General features: G+C 36.4%; 1 protein-coding gene across 5 annotated transcripts in view; it reads right to left on the bottom strand.

Moving 5' to 3' along the window:
- The window catches only part of TBL1XR1 (TBL1X/Y related 1), a 178170-nt gene that overhangs the window by 81630 nt on the left and 71634 nt on the right, over window positions 1–24906 (bottom strand). For all 5 annotated transcript variants that reach the window (XM_061194466.1, XM_061194463.1, XM_061194464.1 and 2 more), the window contains exon 2: window positions 8018–8092. The gene's annotated coding sequence lies outside the window, so the exon portion shown is untranslated. The remainder of the gene's footprint in view (window positions 1–8017; window positions 8093–24906) is intronic.

Here is a 24906-nt window from a genome sequence, read left to right as displayed (position 1 = left end):
CCATCATGTCACAGGTCCTATCATTTCCATATTAGAACAGAAATACATACCATTCTCAGAAGAGAGGACAGAACTGTGGAAACAGACTTGATTCAGACTTCAGACTCTACAATTTATTATCTAGGTGATTATAAACAAGAATGATGGTCTCCTCATCTATAAAACAGAGATATTAACAGCCTCACAGAGTTACAGAGAGATTTAAATGAGGTATCTACTCTCTCTCTCAGAACACTCACTCATCTTTCCATTTTTGGTCTGATTTTAATTTACTTTTTCATATATCAAAAAACTTTAAACTAATCAAAATGTCTCTTGGTGTCTCCTACACATTTAATATGTTTCTATGTACTCCGTTCTAAACTCATAAACCCTAATGCTCTAAATCATTTTTAAAAAATATCAGATTACAATGAACTCAAAATGATTCCATTAAAATCTGACTGGAAATGAATGTCAAATTAAGATGGTCCTTATATATATATATATATATATATATATATATATATATATATATATATAATATGTAGAAAAATAAGAACGTTAGCATTTTTTAAAAAAAAGATCCTCCTTACAGGAGGAAATAGTAACCATAGCGTAGGAGAAAAAATAGGCATTATGAAGGAACTCTGTTAAAAAGAACCAAGAGAAAAATCAAAAGATATGACTGAAATTAACTGGTTTACAGAAAAGGACAGAATATGAAGAAGCAAACAAACAGTATCTGTTAAATTTGGAAACTCCTGTCTTTTACATACCAAACTTCAGTATGTTAGTTTTTCTTTGGAGCAAAAACTTAAAACTCAAATTTTTTTAAAAAGCAATATTATCCCCTGGAAAGATGGATGGATTGATGAAAGAAAGCAAGGAGAAGAAGACCCCCAAATGGCTTCCATACACCTATGAAATATGGCCTGTAGTTTCAAATTTGGCTACATTGCTAATATTAGACAAGGCAGCTCAATCCTAAATGTGTCAGACCCTATTAAGACTGAATTTAACAGAGTAAGGTCAGTGTGAGAAGTTGCAAAAACTTAAAAAAATAAAGCCAGAAAATAATCAATGACAGGACACCTTTTGTTTTAACATTATTCCATTAAATATTCATCCCTCTATGTAGGTGGAAGTCCTTGCTCACTTTATTTTGGGTTCCCTGAGACAAAAAAAGAGGTACATTTTATTTCTGGTTGCATGGTGCCTATACTAAGAACTTGTAGAACAGACACCAAGTTTATCTGAAGCATGAAGATCAATTTTTAAATAACAACATCAACTCACCATAACAAGTTCTACTATCACATTTAATTTAAGGATTAAATCCATGAAAGAATCCACACTTTCTTTGCCTTCCAAATGAAACCACAATCACTCAGGTTCCATTTTAGACAGTTGTATCAGCCTCATATCACACAACAAACATCCAATGGTAAAGATGAAGGCATTCAGTTAACTACAACTCCAATGTGCATGTGCTCTGCTCTTTTCAGCTTATCATTTGTTTTGTTTTTAATAGAAAATAAACCATACATTTTCAAAGGGATGCTTGCTCAGACATAAGCAAAGGCATAGACCCCTCTGAAAGAAATTCAGCCTGTAGCTATTTTCAGCTCCATCCATTAAAAGGAAAAAAAAAAAAAAAAATCCCCAAAACTAAGAGAGCTTTTCAATGTAACCCTCTTACTATTGATCCGAAAATTAGTTCTCCAGAGGCATAAATTCTCAACCAAAATAAAATAAATACTTCACACAATCCTGTCTATATGGCAGTGCCATTCATGCTTCACATTTAGTAATACCACTTCAGAAGTACATGACAGTGAAAGACAGATGATAAATAATGACAATGAACTTCTCTACAGTGAACAGAACAAATTATTTTACAGATGACACGCTTGAGAAGTGGAGAGTAAAAGGGAACAGATCACTAGCTCCTCAATACGCACCACACTGCTTCCTGGGAGTTACCTCTTGGTAGGGTTACAACTCTGGGGTCTTATCCTCAGTCTGGCAAGCCATAATTTACTTTTATCTGTTCTCTTGGGATAATCAAGTTCTAGGAGAACAGATGTTAACAAAATACACTAGAGCAATCTATGAATGAGAAGAATGATTTACTAATTTACACTGAGAAATATAGTTGCCAGTAGACTAGAATATTCATCGATGCAACAGAGGCCGGCAGTGTCCAGCCCATAACCCCTGATCACTCAGTTTTCCTTAGGAGCTAGGCAGCTTCTTACTGCAAACACCTGAGGGTCATCTCTGGCCACAGTTAGGTCAGAGGGGAAGTTCTAAGGAGCTGATGCCCTGCCCTTCCCAAAGCATAACTCCACCAATAAGGAATGGAGTTGGCGGACAAAGTACCCCAACTTTCTTGACCCATGAGTGGAACAGCTGAGAGGCATGCTCTACATACTGGCTCCCAGAGGTCCCCACAAGATGTGAGTCCCAACTGCCTAAAATATTAACCTACTCAAAAGCATCTTGTACTGGCCTCCTTATCTTCCTTTTCTTATTTCCCCACAGGAACTTCCTGGGTTCAGCTTTCAAATAAAATGGTTATAATCGAGGGTTTGATTCCACGGAAATCAAACCTAAAACAACTGGTCAGCGAGGTTCTATTCTTAGCAGGAAAATCTTGTTGTTAAACCAAATTAAGTTTTAGAAGCTGTGGGATAACTGTAGAATTAGAACAAGAGAAAAGAGGAGGCCTAAAGGGATTGGTCAACAAAGTTGATAGACATTTCTTGAAAATGAGAATCTATCTTTGGAACAGTTCAAAGAAAAAAAACATACAAATTATTCTAAAGCACACAAGATGCAAATTAGAGCTACATCGAGACACCATTTCTCAACTATCAGATTAAATATGTATATATCCAAAAAGTTCTGACTATACACTGTTTACAAGTGGGAAAACAGACACCCTCATACATTGCTGGAAAAAATATAAGATGGCATAAAATCTACAGAAAAGAATTTGGCAAACTGCCTCAAAATTACATGAACATTTATGCTCATACCTAAAACTGCCATTCATGAAACAGCTAAGCTACATCTATGTAATGGACTACACCACAGCTATTAAAAAGAATGAGGACTAACTCTATACACTACTATAAGGTGATCTCCAAAATGTTCAGTATATATATACACATAGGTTTGCTTATTTTTAAAAATAGCAACCTAGTTAAACTTGGTTACCTATAAGGGGAAGAAGAAACTAAGTACATACTTCACTTTGAAGTAATATCAGTGTTTTCTATAAAATTGTAAGTAAGATTAAATCAATATTTTAAAATCCTAAAAATTAAAAATACAATGAAACAAATGGACCTGATTCTGTACCAAGTTGGCAGAAAAATCATACAAGTAGATTTACTTTGAGTACTTCAAAATACTGTGAATGTAAACCCCCAGTGGGTCATGGGCCAAAGAAAAAGCAGTTTTCAGTAATCATATTGGTGGTACTGGTTTTAAATACATAAAAATATATTTATAAAGATACAATATGTACAATAATTTCATATTTATTTATATATTTACATATTTATATCTTACATATTCTGTATTTTATACCTTTAAATAATATATTGTTTTATACATTTATATGTTAAATATATATAACTTTATATATAATATAAATATACAAAAGAAACCAGTTTATGTAAATACCATTAGAAAAAGAGATTTTTCAGCATGAGAAAGGATGGAAATACTGAAATCAAAGAATTTAAGTTTGAAAAATTAAAATCCAACATTTTTATCAGATATATCACAGACATACCAGACATCCAGAAACAATAAATACCCTTAGCACTAGACTGTGGCTCTACATACTGCTTTCACTAAAAGGAACTGGACTTTCTGGAGACACAGCTGATTTGGGGACTAAGGAAGAACATGTGCGAGATGAGCTCAGGAACATCTTGTTATGTCAAAAAGCAAGGAAGCTCTCAGAGACTACTAGAGTTGTGTCAAAAACATTCAGAAGTCAATTTAAAAAGGCTCCTTTGGCCAAGACAATCTGAGTATACTAAGAATAAGAATAAAAACTACAATGCAATAACATATCAAATATTTAAGTCCCCAGGCTCACAGAGACACTTCTTAAAAAGTCTTTGTTGGTCTACTTTTCCCAGAATTCTAGGAAACAACTTAGCACTTTGAAAATTGGAAAATAAACTTATCTACGAAACAGAAATAGAGTTACAGATGTAGAAAATTGGTAAATAAAGGGAAGAATCAAGAATTTGGTATGCCTTTCCTGTACAAACTGTGCCACAGAGTAACCAAATATCTGATGAAGGAAGTTCCTCTTTATAGAAATATTACAGATAATAAATAATGAGAGATGATCTAGGCAATGATCATCAATGGCCACCTAATAATCACAAATAGAGACAAGCAAATATTATATGCCTCTTCATGGAATTACTTAGTACCACCTACAAAATATTCTGCCATCCTACCCCCACTCCAAAATAATGCAAAAAAAAAAAAATCTGAATTAGATTAATCTTTTAAATTAAAAAATTCAAGGGAAAGAAAGGCATTTTACTACAGGGATGCAATTAACAAAATACAGAATGAGGAAACCCTGCAAGACAAATAAAAAGGAAAATATAATAAAGAGGTAAAGCATAAGCTGTACGTAGCAACCAAATGTAATGTATGTATTTTGTTGTCAATCTGTAAAAGCTCAAACTAAAAGGATAAATGGTGATATTAAGAAATTACTGTCATCACCTCACACCCATTATTAGAGTGCTCACTACCCCAAAATGAAACAAACCAACTCTCCAACCCTCACAACAGCCAAAAACTCTCACAGAAAATAACAGGTACTGGCAAGAATGTAGAGAAATCAGAGCCCTGTGCATTAGTGTTGGGAATGTAAAATGGTGCAGCCACTTTGGAAAACTGTATGGAGCTTCCTCAAAAAATTAAAACTAGAATTATCATATGACCCAGGAATCTCACTTCTAGATATTTATCCAAAAGAACTGAAAGCAGGATCTTAACGAGATATTTGCACTTTCATGTTCACTGCAGCATTCGTCACCATAGCCAAAGTTGGAAGTAACCCAAATGTTCATCGATAGATGAATGAAGAAAATGATATATACATACAAAAATTCCACCTTTTAAAAAGTAGAAAATCCTGTCATAAGCTACAACATAGACAAACCTAGAGAACATTACTCTAAGTTAAATAAGCCAGTCACAAAAGACAAATACTGTATAATTCCACTTACATAAGACACTTAAAGATGTCAAACTCATGAAAACAAAATATAAAATGATTGTTGACAGCGGCTGGGGAGAGGAAGAAATAGGAGATTTTGTTCAAAGGGTACAGAGTCAGTTTTGCAAGATAAAAAACTTTTAGAGATCTGTTGTACAACAATGTGAATATATTAACACTACACTTAAGTGTACTAACTGTACACTTAAAAATGGTTAAGATGGTAAATTTTATATTATGTGTTTTTTACTATAATTTTTTAAAGTATATTTAAATGCCTTTTCAAATAAAAAAATTACTGTCAATTTTTAAAGTGGGAAAATGGTACTGTAGTATACACTTTTAAAAAGCCCACATCTTCCATCGATACCTACTGAAATATTTATTAATGTAATCATGTGACATATGTATTGGCTCCAAAATAAATGGGGGTGGGGGTGGGGAAGAACGAGGCATAACAACATGGGAGCAAAGCGGTTACAGGAAACAAAGCTGGTGATGCTGCAGCTGGGTGAGAGTTCATCATGCCATTCTCCCTAGTGTACATCTAAAATTTTTCACACTAAATAATAATATACACCTACTGGTCATTGGGTTCTATTAATGCAGTAAGATAATTGCAGAAAGTAGCATGAACCATTTACACTGAAAAGTAGCTGTAAATCATGGTGACTTAAGATGCTATGAGAGTTAAAATAACTTGCACTTAGGCAAGTGAAGAGTGAGGCAAAAAAAAGAATATTCATGGTTCTTATATGAAAAACAAAGTTGAAGTGGGTGTGGGGGGTGGCAGAGGTGACTTTTCACAAAGCATTCCTTTATGGCATTTCCAGAGAAAAACACGTGAGATAGTACACAGCACAGATTTAACCCCGAACACTACTACATTGCTCAGGCTCATGGGAAAACCACCATTTTGAACCCAGTATCTATAAACTTACTAGCACATCTTACAAATGTGTAGAAATGGCTTTGATGTCCACAGCTAGACTATAAGCGAATTTGTGTAATCTTGACCTTCTTCGTCTCTCACACTAACACATATACAGAATTAACACTAACATAAACATTTGTGATGGCAAATGTGTTTGAGATAATCTGATTTAAAATACAGTCTACAAGCTGCTCCCCAAACAAAACAAAACAACACGCAGGCTATGTGAGTGGCACGTTACAAAGTCACCCGAGGACAGGCACTTAGAAGAGAGAGCCAGTGGCATGGCACTTGGCTCTCAGATACCCAACAGGCCTGTGCAACTCACTTCTCAGGGGAAACGTGCCACAAACAGCTAAGACTCCAACAACCAAGAAAAATGCACAGGTTTCAGACGTGAACTTCAAAAAAGCCAGATACTCAAAATGCCTAAGGTGAGCTGCTTACGTGAGAAAGTGTAGTGCTCCAGAAGAAACAGCAGATTCAATGATGGGTAATACGTCACCCAGATACCACAAAGAACCCAGCAAGTATCTTCATACATGAATGAGAATGGTGTCAGCCTTCGTGCTCGGTGAAGCCAGAACAAAAATCCTTATTTTCCCCAACATTCCCCATTAACTACTGGGGGGAAGGAGGAAGGGAGAAGAAAGGGAGGTTGGAGAGGGGGAGAGGTCGTTTTCTTTCCAGTAGTAAGAATTCAGAAGATAGTTTAGGCAGAGGAAATCTTATTGACATACTGACAAGTTCATCTTTAAAATGAATCATTTCCTAGGAATATTTTCACAGATAACTTTCACATCTCACTGGTTCTAGTTAAGTTTTACTACTTTTTATTTCAGACTGATGCATCTATAATTTCCCACCAAATTCTATAAACCTTAATCAGTTTCTATAGCTCCCTGATTTAATATTTAAAAATTTAAGTAAAAATAATTAAAAGTTTTGATAATGCACTATAGAAAACACTGTTGTTAAGCAATTAATTCTTTAAAAAAACAAAAAAAATAAAAATGAATTCTCCTGCTATTTATTGATGCCCCAAATACAGGGCCATACCATTTATATAAGGAATTACTTTTTGTAAGGTAAAATCATTCTGAATTCTAATGAACAGTGATGAGATCACTTAGCCTATAGCTAGAATAAACATTAGAAATTTAGTCCAATTCTATCACCAAATTTTACAAGAGTACTTGCCAAAAGTCATCCAAGACATATGCAGCAGAGAACAACTCCCAATTCCCACAGAGTCCAGTGGTCTTGCTGCTATATAACATAGTGGACATTTTCATTCCACAGAGAAAGGATTCTAAATGACCTTGTTAACTAAATAAGAACGGTTCTCCTGAAAATTATCCACTAACTAAAGACAGGTAGAATTTTAGCCATTTAACTGCCCATTAACTATAAATATTAGGAGAAATGCAATATGATTATTTTAGTAAGATGATGGACAAAAACACAAGAGCCATTACTGCCACTCTAACTTAAGTTTAATGAGAAAATTTTATTCACAAAATATAGTCCACATGTTAAAATATAAGATCTTAACTGTATAATAACACTTTTCATTCTGATAACTATAGCTAAGATAATAGAAATCTTCAAATTAGAGGTTTTGCCTTTTTAGAAAAAACACCAAATAATCAAACATTATTTTAAGTACCTTAAAAATTACATATTTTTAAAAACATTTCTTCAGTTTGAGAACACATGTATTTTGTCAAATTGTGAAAAACTTTCAAAATTCTTAACAGATTCTTAAAAATAAGAGAATAATAAAAACAGAAATTAAAACAAGCTCTGACAAAAAGAGTAGGAAGAATTCTTACCATTGGCAGTGCATTGATGTGGGGATGTACAACTGAATGTCTGGTACTGCCAATCACAAATCGCTGTTGCTGATGCTAAGAAAAAGGAAAGTAAAATATTCAGTGTGTCTTAAAGCAAATTCAGTTTAAAAGATTTCCCATACCAAATTTTACATGTACAAAATACTATTTATGTCTTCAAGGTCCCAACCAGTGAGTATCTTTCTCCTCCTAAGCAACAGCTGTCATAAACAGCAGCAACTTTTGAGCGTGTAGTATGTGGCAGGCACTGAATCTTTACATTCCTAAAAGGCTGACACAATGAACAGAATGAGACTCAAAAGAGATGAATTTGCATAAAGGAGGCACTCACTCCCATTCAACTCAACTCATGCAAATACTACTGCAACAGGGCCCAGTATAGCAGGTTCATAATCTATCATCAGGAGCTGTAAAGAATGGTATAAACTTATATGTTATATATTCTGTTTAATACAATAAAGAGAAATACCTAATTGGTTTTGAAACAATTTCAATCAAAACTTATTAAACCGTATCTCTTCAGAATTTATATTCTACGGAGTTTACCCAGTCTTCTCAATTGCTGAGTCACAGCACATTATTTTCCAAGAAACTTTTTTGCAAATATACGAGTGGTTTTTCACAACCCTGTCAGAGTGGCGACTCCCAGGTGGAACACTGACCAGGGCAGCTCCCACCGTGTGCAAGCGTAAAGTGCATTTTTCTGCAGGAGTACAAGCTGAGGCCACACAAAGAAATGCAAGAGCTTTTCTTCGTACACCAAAAAGGTGAATTAAGTCACTAACACTAAAAAGATAACTAAGCAAATACACTGAATAAATACAGAAAGAATTTAATCCCTTGAAATTTGCTCCTCTCTGATTTTATCTTTAATTGACTGGAATCCTCATTTGTGCTCATTACCAACTCCAAGGCCACACCAAATAACTTCAGTGCTGCTATGTAACTTTCAGATAGTTGAGCTGTAAGAAGATCTAGGGGGGCTTCCCTGGTGGCGCTGTGGTTGAGAATTTGCCTGCCAATGCAGGGGACACGGGTTCGAGCCCTGGTCTGGGAAGATCACACGTGCCGCGGAGCAGCTGGGCCCGTGAGCCACAATTACTGAGCCTGTGCGTCTGGAGCCTGTGCTCCGCAACGAGACCGTGATAGTGAGAGGCCCGCGCACCGCGATGAGGAGTGGCCCCCGCTTGCCACAACTAGAGAAAGCCCTCGCACAGAATCGAAGACCCAACACAGCCATGAAATAAATAAACAAATAATTTAAAAAAAAGAAGATCTAGGAATTAAAATAATATTTATTAAACACGTCACACACTTATAACTGGAATTATACATAGCTATGTCAACATACGATATTCCACCAGCCTCTTGGGCTTCAAGACAGGTAAGTGAGCCCCAAGGCTTTTTGGCACAAAACATTTGTGAGCTAGTTAGTAGATATTTTCTAGCACCTATTGGGGAAATGTCCTATAGACATCATGATTGAGTTCAAATAAAAACTAGATTACTGCTAGGCTCTGTCTAACTCAGGGTCATTTGTTACGAACATCCATTATTTTACTATAAAGTCTTCATGTATTTTTGAGCTCTAAGCTATGTAGTTTGGCATACATTCATTCTAATTATTTATAAATAATTAACATATGCTACTGAATTTCATACATTTTAAAACACACAAAACCGAAGTAAAAAATAAAGATAGGGACTTCCCTGGTGGTGTAGTGGTTAAGAATCCCCCTGCCAATGCAGGGGACACGGGTTCGAGCCCTGGGCTGGGAAGATCCCACATGCCACAGAGCAACTAAGCCCATGCGCCACAACTACTGAGCCTGTGCTCCGGAACCCACGAGCCACAACTACTGAGCCCATGTGCCACAACTACTGAAGCCCACGCACCTAGAGCCCATGCTCCACAACAAGGGAAGCCACCGCAATGAGAAGCCCACGCACCGCAACAAAGAGTAGCCCCCGCTCGCCGCAACTAGAGAAAGCCCACGCGCAGCAACGAAGACCCAACGCAGCCAAAAATAAATAAATAAAATAAAATAAATTTATTTAAAAAAAATAAAGATAAATTATTTACATATTTACAGTGATACAATCTTGTTTATAACATTCTAGGTCCTTAACTTTTAAATGTCTTCTTAATCATGATGGTTTTATATCATTATTAACTACTAACTCAAGTCACAATTTACTCTTAGAGTAAGGTTCATCAGTACTAATAGTGAACGTATGCCTGTCTGTCAAATATCTTTCTTGAGAATCTCCAATTTTTTCAGCCATCTTCTAAAATAATTAGATCATGGCAGATGAAAAGCTTATTCTAATAGTTTAAGTATCAGCTCTACCATTTTCTTGCTTCCTATTCTTATTCATGTTTCTTATATTCAGTTTCTTTGCAGGAATCGTTACATTATTAGTCTGTTTTGTGGGGTTCAGTTAAAACTGGATAATATAATCCACAAATCTGTATCATCAAACACAAGTAAACATACATGAATAAGCTCAAATGCATGGCAATTCCCAGAAATGGAATGAATGAATGGGAGTGCCACTGTTGCCCTGCGGAACCCCCAACTCTTTTGAATACCGTTATGTACCACATGTTATACATGACTCTCTGACATCACAGCCAAATGAGGGTGCAAATCAACCGCAATATTAAATATTAATTATATTTAATTTTTAAAATCTCAAATGAACGTATATGGAGTAACTGCGCACTGTACCTCAATGGATATTTGTTTTCACTACTATTGTTGTGTGTACACACACAACACACACAAACTTACACACATGTACCTTAGGGAAATACTAAATCAGATCATTCCAGTTGCTAGTCTTTCTTTCACCTCCTCCCCCTGGTTCTCTCCTCTTACTATTTTGTGGTGAGTTCTCTCATCACTCTCACAGAGGTCTCTAACCTCAGTTTTCTCTAAACGTATTTTCTCTTCCTTTCTTTTCCTCATTCATTCATTCACTCATTCAGCTTTTCCTATTAGACTACAGCTCCTCATGGGAAAAGGCCACAAAGGTGATTTAATAAATACTGAAGGGGTTAAATATCTGATTCTAGGATATGAAGGGTGAATAAATCTGTGGAAAATGGTGTATCAACAGGCCTGTCCATTTGCACATACAATAAAATCTGAAAAACTGAGAATTTTTTTTTCCCCCCGGCCACACCGTGTGGCTTGCAGATCTTAGTTCCCCAACCAAGGATCGAAGCCATGCCCCCTGCAGTGGAAACGCGGAGTCCTAACCACTGGACCGCCAGGGAATTCCCAGGAAACTTTAAAAAAACATATGCAGGGCTGTATTTTGGTTTCTGTATTAATGTTTTCCTAGTCGACCCATTTACCTATGCCCTGGCCATTGTGCAGTGCATTTCTAAAGCATACATCACAATTCTTCAGCTTTATAAAATGAGTATCTGAATTTTAAAAGATAAAATTATATATTCTACAAAGGAATTATAAAAATCTAAGGTGATTTGAGATAATGCAATAGAATATATATTAAAGCTATTTGTACTAAAGTGATTCAAATTGTCCAAAAACCAAAACCATGTGTATCCTTCTTAACAACTGCCTTTATAATCTCACTTGCTCAACCTCCTGTACTCTCACTGCAGCATATCACCCTCTCTGTTCTCTGCACTTAGGCTGCCATGACACTGCTCATTCCTCTGCCAGAAATGTCCTTCTACTGTGGCTCCGCCCACAAACCCAGTCCACCTCCTCTTTCAAGGTTCAGCGCAAATCAGCTTCCTCCCTTGATTACTCACCCACTGAGAGAGAAATACCAGCCTCTCTCACGACAGCTCTGCAATGCCTTATTCTCTCACCATGCCTCCCCTATCAGACCTCCCCAGGCCAGAGACTAATCTGCTCATCTTGCTGTCCCACCACAGAAGAATAGTGCCCTGAGCATACACAGTTCTTGAGATACATTTATTGATAAAATGATATAGTATCTAAATGTGTGGGAATAGGTACATACATACTCGAGAATAAAACACAGTAGATACTGAATTACAACACAAATAAATCGCAATGATAAGGAGGAACTCAACAGTGAATCTTGCTTTGTTTTTTAAAAATACTTAGGAGAGCCTGGCTATACCAATAATTTTAGTATCACTTCCAGAAAGTGGCCAATAAAGGTTGATCTTTTGCCATTAAAAAAAAAAAATTCTATGATAAGTCACATTATAAAATGTGTACAGCGACCAACTACTTGGTGTACTACATAAACTAAACCCATGTGCTTTACTTCTTGTGATGAAATAAATGTTTGTAGGCTTTGGTTCTGTCTCCAAACAAAAAGCTTTGCTTTTAGAATCTGTATTTCAGAACATTTTACCTAAAATAAATGAAGTATTAATCTTTCAGTACAGAAACTGAAACTGCTATCTCAGCAGACATCATCTTAAATCTACCACCTATACATAATTAGGATTTTTTTTAAGATGCAAAAATCCTATAAAACAGCACAACAGTATATTTTGACTGATCTTCAAACATACTACCCTGCAGTCTCCAAAGGCAAATTTATTTGATTTACAGATCTCTTTTAAAAGTTAATGGATTGGACTGGAAGAATCAATATTGTGAAAATGACTATACTACCCAAGTAATCTACAGATTCAATGCAATCCCTATCAAATTACCAATGGCGTTTTTTACAGAATTAGAACAAAAAATCTTAAAATTTGTATGGAGACACAAAAGACCCCGAATAGCCAAAGCAATCCTGAGGGGAAAAAAAGCAGAGCTGGAGGAATCAGACACCCTGACTTCAGACTACACTACAAAGCTACAGTAATCAAAACAATATGGTACTGGCACAAAAACAGAAACATAGATCAATGGAAAAGACAGAAAGCCCAGAGGCAGAAAGCCCAGAGATAACCCCATGCACCTATGGTCAACTCATCTATGACAAAGGAGGCAAGGATATACAATGGAGAAAAGACAGTCTCTTCAATAAGTGGTGCTGGGAAAACTGGACAGCTACAGGTAAAAGAATGAAATTAGAACACTCCCTAACACCATGCACAAAGATAAACTCAAAATGGATTAAAGACCTAAACATAAGACCGGACACTATAAAACTCTTAGAGGAAAACACAGGAAGAACACTCTTTGACGTAAATCACAGCAAGATCTTTCTTGACCCACCTCCTAGAGTAATGGAAATAAAAACAAAAATAAACAAATGGGACCTAATGAAACTTCAAAGCTTTTGCACAGCAAAGGAAACTATGAACAAGACAAAAAGACAACCCTCAGAATGGGAGAAAATGTTTGCAAACGAATCAATGGACAAAGGATTAATCTCCAAAATATATAAACAGCCCATGCAGCTCAATATTAAAAAAACAAACAACCCAATCAAAAAATGGGCAGAAGACCTAAATAGACATTTCTCCAAAGAAGACATACAGATGGCCAAGAGGCACATGAAAAGATGCTCAACGTCACTAATTATTAGAGGAATGCAAATCAAAACTACAGTGAGGTATCACCTCACACCAGTTAGAATGGGCATCATCAGAAAATCTACAAACAACAAATGCTGGAGAGGGTGTGGAGAAAAGGGAACCCTTTTGCACTGTTGGTGGAAATGTAAACTGATACAGCCACTATGGAGAACAGTATGGAAGTTCCTTAAAAAATTAAAAATAGAATCACCCTATGACCCATCAATCCCACTACTGGGCATATACCCAGAGAAAACCATAATTCAAAGAGACACATGCATCCCAATGTTCATTGCAGCACTATTCACAATAGCCAGGTCATGGAAGCAACCTAAATGTCCATCGACAGACGAATGGATAAAGAAGATGTGGTACATATATACAATGGAATATTACTCAGCCATAAAAAGGAACGAAATTGGGTCATCTGTAGAGACGTGGATGGACCTAGAGACTGTCATACAGAGTAAATTAAGTCAGAAAGAGAAAAACAAATATTGTATATTAACACATATATGTGGAATCTAGAAAAATGGTACAGACAAACCAGTTTGCAAGGCAGAAATAAACACACAGATGTAGAGAACAAACATATGGACACCAAGGGGGGAAAGCAGGTGGGGGGGGTGTTGGTGGGATGAATTGGGAGATTGGGATTGACGGGTATACACTAATATGTATAAAATAGATACCTAATAAGAACGTGCTGTATAAAGAAATAAAATTCAAAAGAAAAAAAAAAAGCTAATGGATTATGAGCCCCTTCCCTAGAAAAAAGGTACAAACAAAAAAAAATTTGCTTATAATTTGTAGTAGTGACATAATCTAATCTAGAACCTAGTGGTCAGTAACAAAGTCAAGAATGTGTACCTGGTATCCTTAAGGAACAGAAATTACAAATGAATTTTTTAAATTTGGAGAATTGGGGGAAATCTTCTCAAGAATTAAGAGAAAAACATAACAATGCTATCATAATTAACCTGCTTAGAAAGGTTTTTGTTAAGTGAACTTCTGGAGGAAAGAAAAATCACAGATAAAGTTCAAATTAAATTGCTTAGCACAAGATTCAAAGCACAATAAATAAATGGTGATTACCTCCAACTGGAACTTTTTTAAAAGGAATATATTTGTACATCAAAGTTTCAACTGAATCTTCTCAATTCCACTGATCCATTTCACACAGAATGACTTCGTTAGTTGCCTTCTACAACGTGGCAATCTCAAGTAACATACTACACATTCATCAAAGCTCTAAAGCATTATATCCCGCACTCTCCTCACCCTATTCTCATTTCCCACGGAATCGTATACACAGATAATATTCTGGGCAGCCAAAAGATGCGGTGAGTGAAAAGGGGGAAGGAGCTGGGACAGAGGGTTATCTTAAGAAAACTGACCCTGACATCAGGCTTAGAGGCAGAACAGTCAGGTCAAACACAACTCTGCCATCACTGACTCTGATTTTCACTTCGCTTTGTTATTTAAGTGATTTAGAGAAAATGAATTTAAAAGTTGTATATTATGATCCCAAATTTTCTAAAAATAAAAAGTACACAAGACCACAAACCCACACAAAGAAAAATTTAAACATGCACTGGTGTCTAGTCATCCAATTACTTCAGTTGAGTTAGTTTCAATGGTAGTATCACATGTGGTTGAATTTTATATTAAATTTATACCAAAAAAACACTATTGTGCAGAAAAAGACAAAAAACTATCAAGGACCCCAAAATTTGCCTGTCAGGAAGTCAGCAATGCAATTAAAAACAATAAAAACAATAAACTCTCTCATACAAAGCCACAGAGATTTTAAAATTAAAGGTTGGTTTGGGCAGTTTCAAGTGTTATTAAAAGTAAAATTTATTTTTAGGCACTAACATCCACCCATCAAAGTCTTCCAGTTCACTAACTTTCAATGGTAGAGAACTTGAATATGAGAAAAGGCTCAGACTCAAACTTAAGTTGTGATGCTAGAAAGGTGATATAAAAATGTATGAAATGGAATATTACTCAGCCATAAAAAGGAATGAAATTGGATCATTTGTAGAGATGTGGATGGACCTAGAGTCTATCATACAGAGTGAAGTCAGAAAGAGAAAAACAAATATCGTATATTAACACATACACGTGGAATCTAGAAAAATGGTACAGATGAACCTATTAGCAGGGCAGGAATAGAGACGCAGATGTAGAGAATAGACATGTTGACACAGTGGGGGAAGGGGAAGGTGGGACGAATTAGGAGATTAGGATTGACATATATACACTACCATGTGTAAAACAGATAGCTAGTGGGAACGTGCTGTATAGCACAGGGAGCTCAGCTAGGTACTCTGTGATGACCTAGATGGGTGAGGATGGTGGGGCGGGGGGGAGGTTCAAGAGGGAGGGGGTATACATATACATACAGCTGATTCACTTTGTTGTACAGCAGAAACTAACACAACATTATAAAGCAACTATACTCCAATTAAAAAAAATTTTTAGATGTATGAATAAATATATTATTGTCATTTACTTTTTTAAAAGGTGAGAACATCAACATTGTGTAACTGTAACTAATTTCTTTTTTCCTTCCCCCCAAAAAAAACTGTTACTAAATTAATGGTGCAACTTATAACTTAAGATGCCTTAGAAACATGACAGATCTGACATTGTTTTCTTAAGACAAAGCTGATAGGAGCTAAATCTTTTTTTTTTTTTTTAAGTAGTTTGGGAGGAAGAAACAAGTAAAAGGTAAAAAGGAGGCAATAGAAATAGCATAAGGATCTAAGAAATAATGGGACTGAAAAAAATACCTAAACTTTCCGTATTCCAAATTTGCCTAAGACCACACAGGTAGGTACCTGGGCACTTAACAAGTTAGAAGAAAAAACTGACATAATTCCAAATCTTATTAGATTATTTACTCTTCCCAAGGGTTGAATAATTGATTCAAGATACCAAAAATTTGAATAGTTAATTAGGCTAAAACAACACAAAAATTCTGCTGAACAATCCATTCCCAGAAGAAACGAGAACAGCTTTGTCAGGGATGTTGGGTCTTTGATTAACTCTGTCCTACAGAAATACCTATCCAGATTCTAACCTGTGACATAGTGGGTCCTTCACTTGGATTTAGTTGGTCTAAGGTAGAATCTGCACATCCGTTGAGTTTAAAAGCTCCCACAGATGATTCCAATGGGGTTGAGAACCACTGGACTACGTGGCAGGAAAGGGCAGGATGGGGAGTTTTACTAGTCAGAGTCTAATTATTAATCTGTGGGGCTGGGGGTGGGAGGGGGAAAGCACAGAGGGATCACTTCTTTCAATAACGTTAGCATTGCAAAGTGAGTCCTCTCATTCTCAGAACTAGAGAGGGAAACATACTACATTGAGTAAAAGTTTTATTAATTTGATTTTAAGATGAACAAAAGAAACAAAAGATAAATGATAAACTCAATCCTTCTCCCCAAAAATGAATTAGGAAAGGAAGGACAATAATAATGAGGACATCTCAAACAGAAAGAGAGCCAGACAGACCACAAAACGAACATTGCTGATACCTACATTTAGATAAAAAGACACAGAAAGACCAAATGAGACTCAGCTCTGTGCCACAAAATGCTAAGTAGTAGATAGAGGTTATAGAAAGGTATTTTTTCTGCTCACTCTAATGAAAAACTGTTCTACAAATCAATGGAAAATTTTAAACAAAACCTGGATTATCACTCAGCAAGGAAGTTATTACGGTGGGATATGATACGGGGTTGTATGTGTGCCCTGTCCAATGCCTTCCAACTCATTCAAGTATGCTATCAGGGCCACCAATAACCTCTGCAGCACCTTTGTGCAAATTAGACACCAGCAGGACAAATCAGAAAAAAAGAGAAGGCATATTACAGTACAGAGAGTTAGGAGCCTGAACTGTGGAATCACACAGCTCTGAAATTACAGCTAGATGATCTAAGACAAGGTACTTAACCTCTCAGTGCCTCAGTTTCCTCAACTGTAAAATAAACTGTTATGAGAGTTGAAAAACTTAATATTTATAAAATGCTAAACAGTGCCTGGCACAGAACTCAAATCATTTAAAAATAATACATATAAGTAAAGAGGCCTTTCCTCTGAGAAGACACAGTCCCAATACCAGGGAAATGGCTTGGCTGAATGTGTGTGTGGCCTGAATGTCAGCACCCACTTGTCCCCTTGGCTGCGAACTTCTGTGCAGGACACCAACTGCCCATTCATATTCTGCTATGCTGTGTGCTATATGACTGTAGAGTCCAGCTTTGTCTTCTGTGAGCTGATATAAGAGCATTACTATATGCACACACAAAAGAGAGTAATGATGGATAAAAGTCTCAAATTACAACAGATTTGCAGTGTGCATGAACATGACAGTTATCTTAACCAGTGTGACCACACGGAGTGACAATGAACACACACTGAAGCAGAGCCTCTTCAAAACTAAGTCTTCAACTTTCAGTTTGTAACAGAAAGGAATATGCTTCTTAACTTTTTTTTTAAATTAAGAACATGCCAGCAGATAATTACTGAAATGAAACTGTCATTCTGAAGTATTCTAGACACAAAAAGAAAAAATATATTTACATTAAATTAGATGTTAGGTTCAGAATTTTAAAATGTTACATTTCTATCTCTACTCAGATTCAGAAGAGTCACTCTTGTGTGTCTTAAGAGTATTTCCTTACATATAGAAAAGCTTAAGGTATAATCTAGACAGTACCAACAAATGTTTTGCCTTCAGTAAGTTAAAACAAATTGCTCATTTAACTACCATGTTTCTATCAGAATGGCAGTCAGAAATACACCCTTTTAAGAAATCAGGGCTGTCTTTTAACATAATTCATTCTGAGTATATTATAAAATAAATTACATATTCATAATTCTAAAATATGCCTAATTCTCATCTGATGTTGGTTTGTCAAACTGCTTTCAACTTCACCAAATTTAAAATGAAACATTTAAACCAGCAAATACACTGTGTTGTCTGCCTGATCCACTCAGGACACACAAACACAGGAATAGGGACACACATATACACTTTCACACTCACTCTCTCCAGGGGGTCATGAAAAGAAAAAAGACCACCTTTCTTAAGTAATTCAATTTATTTACTTCAATACAAAGCACTACTCCTCTCCCTGCCCACCACCCAAATTACAATAAAGCACCAACAGAGACTATATAAATACTACAAAGGTTCCACCTGACTTTCCAGTCACTGTCATGCAATGGTATAGAGGTTGACACTATGGCCAGAAAGTAAATATTTTTGGTTTTGCGGACCACACAGTCTCTCACAACCACTCAACTCTGCTATTACAGTGCAAAGCAGTCACGGACAATATAGAAATGAATGGGTATTTCTGTTTATACAAAAACTTTATTCAAAACACACATACAAAAAAAAGGGCTACAGGCAACACTTTTTGCCCCTGAAGTAATGCCCAAGACCATCCAAAATTCTACTGATCGAGGACAGAGCATAACACTTTTAGGTTAAACAAAATTTAAAAGAAAATTTTTTTTAATCAAATAAAGTAAACAGACCAAGCAAAAATAAATTACTCGAGCATTCTCCACTAAAACTATGTAACCATTCTATGGGAAGGTAATTTTCCAATGCATTCAAACATATTATCTTATATGGCACTATCCAGAATAATGAAGTTCAATCAGAAAGGAAGAGTATTAAAACTCCAGTATTTCTCTGCCATCTTCAGACTTAAAAGGCAGTGGAGGCAGAATGGAAAGAACGAAAGATTTCTACTCTTGCTGCTTAAAAACACAAGTCTTTCACGTCACACCCTTACAACCATGAGCAAGTCTTCAGTGTCCTCATCTGCAGAATGAGGCTATTCTACAAGACTACACTCTGCTGGGACTGTGTGAGCACTAGACAGCTTCACAGCAAGTATGAACATATAGTTTGGGTTACTGTAAGAAAAAAACAACAACTATGATTTAAAAACAAGTGAGCATCAATCCTATTAAATCTCTAAAGATGTTTTCACACAGAAATAATACTAATAAATATCAGCTACTTATAACTGCTTGTAGAGTGTAAAAGAGTACAAAAGGGTTAAGAATAGTACTGAAAGATTAAAAATTTAGGTTCTAAATAAAAAAACTTTATGACTTTTATGACTTACCATGAGATTATAAAAATAGCAATGGGAAATATTAAAAAAACAACAACACAACAACAACAACAAAGAAAGAGAACAATGAAGGCATAGAAATATCAAAGTGGTCCTGGAAATGAACTCTCTTGGCCAGAGCAAATGGAAGCAAGAAAAAATGTTGGCCATAAGTTTTGCCAATACTAGCTAATGTTCACCAAGTAGTGAGTATGAAGAATTATTTTGCATATTTTTAATTAAGAGAAAATGATCTTGTATTTTACTTTTTTGACACGGTTAGTGATAACTGGACACCAAAAATCACTTCTATAATGTGAACGAAACTGTTACTGCAAAAGATGTTTCCACATTTTCTAACACTCTTAAATCATAACATAATTCACAGATAAATCTGGGAAAGAAACAAGTAAATTGTGTATTTGTAATTATTTTTTTAAAAACAAGTTCATAAAATTATCTATACACAGAACTATATTTAAAACAAAATGTCAATTTTCTTATCTTCTCCCACTTCTCTAATATCAAAGCAACTAAAAATTCCATCAACAACAAAGGATCCTCATGCTATAAATGAACTCTCTCCATTAGAGATGCATCAGTTACTGAAGAAAAGGCAAACTGAGAAGAAAGCCAGATTCTCCTTCAGGAGACCAGGATGCAATGTAATTTAAAACCCATGTTTATCTCTAAACTAAGTTAAACAGTAGGTTTTCGGGTTTTTTGGTTTTTTTTTTTTTAAGCTGACTCTAAGATGTATCCTGCAATAGACAACAGAACTGTGGAGAGAATGGAAAAGAGAGGGGGAGGGGAGAAAGAAGGGGAAGAAAAGTTTTATTTACATCTCTACCAGATATTGTTGACATTAATATTAACATCTCTACTAGATATCCATAATATTAACAATGGAACAGAATTACTATAATACATCAGTAAATAAAGATCCTTGCCCTCACAAAGTTCAAATTCCAGCAGAATTTAAAATTAACTGTTATGTAAAAGGTGATAAATGCTATGAAAAATGAAAAAGGGATTCCCTGGTGGTCCAGAGTTAGGAATCTATGCTCCCACTGCAGGGGGCACGGGTTCCATCCCTGGTCGGGGAACTAAGATCCCCCATGCCATGGCGCAGCCAAAAAAAATTTAAAAATACATAAAATAAATAAAAAACAAAAAGCAAACAACAAAAAAACACAAAACACATTTTTTAAAAAATGAAAAAGTCCAAATAGGGTGAAGAGAATTAGGAGTTTTCTGGGGGAAGGAGGAGCTGGTGCCCACACTGCAGTAGCAGTAGGATGGTCAGAACTGGTTTGTATTTCAATTGAGAGGTGGCGAGATACTCAGGAAGCTATTGTACATTCTATGTTTTGTATTCAGGCAACCATGTGTAAGATGTGCCTTATCTTGATGCTGTCAGCTTAGTGCTGAAAACAGGACCTCCATATTCACAAAATAGGTCATTTATATTTCAATTACTCTAATTTTTTCTCTGAAATGTCTGTTCTTACCTACATCTACTATGTATTATGAAGCCATAATTCCTAGGATAGATATTAGGCATTATAAGTGACAGGTTTATTTAAATATTTAGCATTATAATATTATGGAGGCCATCATAAAAGTTATCAAATGCAAAAAAAAAGATACGCTAAATAAGAGAACCTTCGTAACTGTTGCCCAGAGTCTGTTCAGTCAAATTATTTTTCATACAAGCATTCTTACAAAGTTAACATCGAAGAGCTTCAAACTTTTTCAAGGCACAGGATACTGAAAAACAGAAAAATGTCACTGAAACGGAATGCCTGGTCACTTAAGTCCTACTACAGTTTAGAAAAAAGACTCAATTTTTTAATATCCACCAAATGCTTATATTGTGCCTAGTACTTCATACACTTACCTACCCATCATCACCTTAAAATACTTAACTAGGGAAAAAGAACTAAACACAACTGTGGATGTAAACCAAGGTGTCCTCAAATGCTTAAGGGTCTCTGGTCTTGTTCACCCTCCTCCCACTGTGTTCCATATTCTTTAGTAGAACAACAATAACTTCAACTGTAAAATCCTGGAAAAAATAAGAGTATCTCTATAGCTTGTACCCACTATCATACCTAAAATGTAATTCTAGATTCCAGCAACGGGGGTGGTAGTGCTGGTAAGATTTGTGGAGTGGCAACAAGATCTTACCTCTTCCTCTTAAGAAGGGAAATAAGCCAGAAATTGTTTAAAGAATATTTTGAGGAAAATCAAAGAGGATGAAAATCTGTTGTGCGTGATTGTTCACGGCCTCTTGATCTCAAGTCAAGGCTAACCAATCAGATGAAAAGAACTACCCTGATGATTCCGACTAGAGGAATTCCCAAGACCTAAGCCGGCCGCAGCTGTAACCTGTTCATTCAGAAGGCTATAGGACAGGAAAGCCTATCAGGGTATCAGACAGCAGAACATGCAATCCAGGAGCTGCTGTCTTTGCACTTCTCCCTCCTACCACCACCACGTGATTGCTCAGGTAAAAGGGTGCAAGAATTCATAGAGGGGTGTGGAAGCCACCCTGGCTTGGAAACCTTAAGCTCCGCAGAGGAACCAATACCATCTTGTTTTTTTTTTTTTTTAATTTATTTATTTATTAACGGCTGTGTTGGGTCTTCGTTTCTGTGTGAGGGCTTTCTCTAGTTGTGGCAAGCGGGGGCCACTCTTCATCACGGTGCGCGGGCCTCTCACTATCGTGGCCTCTCTTGTTGCGGAGCACAGGCTCCAGACGCACAGGCTCAGTAATTGTGGCTCACGGGCCCAGTTGCTCCATGGCATGTGGGATCTTCCCAGACCAGGGCTCGAACCTGTGTCCCCTGCGTTGGCAGGCAGATTCTCAACCACTGCGCCACCAGGGAAGCCCAATACCATCTTTTAAGAGTCTCATGTGTATAGCTTCCAGGGGACCCAACCCATCAAGGGACATGCTCAGTTAGAAGAATGTACCACGTCCTCCTACCAGGTATTCACTCCCACTCCAGATGCAATTCACAAGTCAGGGACCATTTTGCCATGCTCCACATTGGCTGGTAATATTGCTGACATTCCACCTTTATGTGTCACATGAAACACAGCTAAAAATTAAACCAAGGTCATTTATCCACAGAAAGAGAAAGGTTCGGTGAACCCTTTCCTCACAACACACCTGGGTCCTTAGCCGTACTCTGCCCCTAGGATGTCAGTGGTCTTGGGCCTGTAACTTAAAGCTTCTATGGGACTAATTCAGCTCCTATATAAGCAATGACTGGGTTGAACTGTAAAATTCTTTGATGTCTTTTAAAAAGTAAGCACTAGGCTCACAAAAAAACAGGCTCTCTGATTTCTGAAAAATAAAGGCAACACAGACATAAAACCAAACTAACTAAAAAATACCTTATAGGGAATTCCCTGGAGGACAAGTAGTTAGGACTCGGCGCTTTCACTACCACAGGCCGGGACAGGAAACTAAGATCCCGTAAGCTGCATGGTGCAGCCAAAAAAAAAAAAATTAAAATAAAAAGTATCTTATAAATAGCATAGAGCATTTGTTTTGATGATACGAAGGTTAAAGAAAGTAAAGCAGTCTAGTTTATAAAGAAATTGAGGCCCAGAGGTTCAATATTTCTTACCAGAAGTAACAAAATGAATACTGAACTCTGCACTGCTTATGCACTCAGTATCATTTGAATCTCATAACCATCTTGTACAGTAGGTATTACTATCTCCGTTTCAGAAACAAGCTAACTTGGGCTCAAAGAAGTTATTAGACCAAGATCGACACTAATAAGAGGAAGAATAAGGGACATCAGATGAGGGATTAAACTCTTATCACTCTCCTCCTCTAGGTGTCCCGAGCCCATTTTCAAAACCTTTGTTTCCAAAAAGAGTTTTCTTACTCCAACACGACAAATAATTTGTAATGAAAGTATCACTTTACTTAGGAGGAAGAGATCTATATCCAAATTCTTATTGCTGCAGGTAGGATGGAGTCAAGTACAGTATGGACCTCAGTAACCCCCAACATGGGACAGTATAAGTCCACCCACCAATAAATACAACTTTTTCGCCACCCACACCTACCCAGCTTCCAAATACTTTTGACCTAAAGTACTTCATACAACTAACTAGTTCTTGAAATGCTATGTGTATTTAAAAGTTAAAAAACAGGGGTTGGGGAGGGCAGCCATCAAGGCAAGGGAAGAGGCTAGGGAAGCGTTTGCTTTCCTGAAAATAAACAACAGATGCAGCACTTCCTTCTGCTTTATTATTTAACAGGATGCCTCCTGAAGCAGTAGCCATTTTTCAACCGAGGCAATGAGCCTGATGAAATTCCTTCCACTAAGGACAATGGAATAAAAAAATAGCAACTTCTTGCCTATTTTTTAAAAATTTCTTTAAAATAGTACTTTCAGTTACTTGAAGCCAACTGGACATCACTCTCTCCCTAGATGTCCCCAAAGCATTTCAAGCTTACTATATATAAACTTAATTCATCTCCCACCCCAAACTTGCTCCTCTTCTTATATTCTCTACCTCTGTGTATGGCTCCATCCATCCTCCAGTCACTCAAGCTAGAAATATGCCTCCTTCATCTCCTACAGCTTAACCAATCAGCAAACACCATTACTTTCTATCTCTAGGGTGTTACTTCACAAATACGTTTTCAGTTCCCCAAACCTCCCACACCCTCGTGACTTTGGATATGCTGTATCCTCTAGCTAAATTTTAGATCACCTACATCCCACCTAAGCTCTACCACCACTGTGGATACTTATTTTATATGCCTGTCTCCTTTCAATATAGGGTATGTTATCTTGAAAAATGCCTGGAACAAAGCATGGCAAATATGGTAAAATGTACCCCTCTCACAAAAGGGGGTTGGTGATTAAAATGAAGACCTTATCTGCACAGGTACCTTACTCTATGACAATAACATCACTGTATTGTTTTTCACTCCCTCACAAAATCAATTTCAGGAAGAACGAAGACAAATGTTAGTCTAATGAAAACCATATGTGAAATTCAGAATCCTGGAAGTACAATTTTTGTTCCAAGGCTAAAAAATAAGAACTATGACCACTTATTTAACAACCACACTTGGCTCTAAAATACTGTATTACCCAAACACATTATCATAACTATCACATCTTAGTAAACCATTTTAAAACCATTTCAATGCAGTGCCACTCTGTTACAAATGCAGATGCAAATTTAAAAATATA

The sequence above is a fragment of the Eubalaena glacialis genome, chromosome 6 (genome assembly GCF_028564815.1).
Source record: "Eubalaena glacialis isolate mEubGla1 chromosome 6, mEubGla1.1.hap2.+ XY, whole genome shotgun sequence".
NCBI lineage: Eukaryota > Metazoa > Chordata > Mammalia > Artiodactyla > Balaenidae > Eubalaena > Eubalaena glacialis.
Note: the sequence above shows the minus strand (reverse complement) of the source record. Positions and strands in the feature narration are given on the sequence as shown.